Below are 2,053 nucleotides of genomic sequence, written 5' to 3' on the forward strand. Positions count from 1 at the left end.
TCCACACAAACAGTAGGTATCCTACGCACATACTTCCACACAAACAGTAGGTATCCTAATCACATACTTCCACACAAACAGTAGGTATCCTAATCACATACTTCCACACAAACAGTAGGTATCCCTACTCACATACTTCCACACAAACAGTAGGTATCCTACATCTCACATATCTTCCCACTACAAACAGTAGGTATCCTACTCACATACTTCCACACAAACAGTAGGTATCCTACATCACATACTTCCACACAAACAGTAGGTATCCTAATCACATACTTCCACACAAACAGTAGGTATCCTAATCACATACTTCCACACAAACAGTAGGTATCCTAATCACATACTTCCACACAAACAGTAGGTATCCTACGCACATACTTCCACACAAACAGTAGGTATCCTACGCACATACTTCCACACAAACAGTAGGTATCCTACGCACATACTTCCACACAAACAGTAGGTATCCTACGCACATACTTCCACACAAACAGTAGGTATCCTACGCACATACTTCCACACAAACAGTAGGTATCCTACGCACATACTTCCACACAAACAGTAGGTATCCTACGCACATACTTCCACACAAACAGTAGGTATCCTACGCACATACTTCCACACAAACAGTAGGTATCCTACGCACATACTTCCACACAAACAGTAGGTATCCTACGCACATACTTCCACACAAACAGTAGGTATCCTACGCACATACTTCCACACAAACAGTAGGTATCCTACGCACATACTTCCACACAAACAGTAGGTATCCTACGCACATACTTCCACACAAACAGTAGGTATCCTACGCACATACTTCCACACAAACAGTAGGTATCCTACTCACATACTTCCACACAAACAGTAGGTATCCTACTCACATACTTCCACACAAACAGTAGGTATCCTACGCACATACTTCCACACAAACAGTAGGTATCCTACTCACATACTTCCACACAAACAGTGGGTATCCTACGCACATACTTCCACACAAACAGTAGGTATCCTACGCACATACTTCCACACAAACAGTAGGTATCCTACGCACATACTTCCACACAAACAGTAGGTATCCTACGCACATACTTCCACACAAACAGTAGGTATCCTACGCACATACTTCCACACAAACAGTAGGTATCCTACGCACATACTTCCACACAAACAGTAGGTATCCTACGCACATACTTCCACACAAACAGTAGGTATCCTACGCACATACTTCCACACAAACAGTAGGTATCCTACGCACATACTTCCACACAAACAGTAGGTATCCTACGCACATACTTCCACACAAACAGTAGGTATCCTACGCACATACTTCCACACAAACAGTAGGTATCCTACGCACATACTTCCACACAAACAGTAGGTATCCTACGCACATACTTCCACACAAACAGTAGGTATCCTACGCACATACTTCCACACAAACAGTAGGTATCCTACGCACATACTTCCACACAAACAGTAGGTATCCTACGCACATACTTCCACACAAACAGTAGGTATCCTACGCACATACTTCCACACAAACAGTAGGTATCCTACGCACATACTTCCACACAAACAGTAGGTATCCTACGCACATACTTCCACACAAACAGTAGGTATCCTACGCACATACTTCCACACAAACAGTAGGTATCCTACGCACATACTTCCACACAAACAGTAGGTATCCTACGCACATACTTCCACACAAACAGTAGGTATCCTACGCACATACTTCCACACAAACAGTAGGTATCCTACGCACATACTTCCACACAAACAGTAGGTATCCTACGCACATACTTCCACACAAACAGTAGGTATCCTACGCACATACTTCCACACAAACAGTAGGTATCCCACCTCACATACTTCCACACAAACAGTAGGTATCCTACGCACATACTTCCACACAAACAGTAGGTATCCTACGACATCTTCCACACAAACAGTGGTTCTCCACTTCCACACACAGTAGGTATCCTACGCACTACTTCCACACAAACAGTAGGTATCCTACGCACATACTTCCACACAAACAGTAGGT

General features: G+C 43.4%; 1 long non-coding RNA gene across 11 annotated transcripts; it reads left to right on the top strand.

Moving 5' to 3' along the window:
* The first annotated feature begins 182 nt into the window (after window positions 1-182).
* LOC127923285 (uncharacterized) lies at window positions 183-1,684 on the top strand. 11 transcript variants are annotated; one of them, XR_008113942.1, is made up of 3 exons: window positions 183-227; window positions 365-874; window positions 1,045-1,684. It is a non-coding gene; the product is annotated as an uncharacterized LOC127923285 (long non-coding RNA). The 11 variants fall into 11 exon arrangements; XR_008113947.1 differs by lacking the exon at window positions 183-227 and adding an exon at window positions 875-908 and having other exon boundaries at window positions 260-840; XR_008113946.1 differs by lacking the exon at window positions 183-227 and adding an exon at window positions 875-908 and having other exon boundaries at window positions 260-806.
* The last annotated feature ends 369 nt before the right edge of the window (window positions 1,685-2,053 follow it).

The sequence above is a fragment of the Oncorhynchus keta genome, unplaced genomic scaffold (assembly GCF_023373465.1).
Source record: "Oncorhynchus keta strain PuntledgeMale-10-30-2019 unplaced genomic scaffold, Oket_V2 Un_contig_29172_pilon_pilon, whole genome shotgun sequence".
NCBI lineage: Eukaryota > Metazoa > Chordata > Actinopteri > Salmoniformes > Salmonidae > Oncorhynchus > Oncorhynchus keta.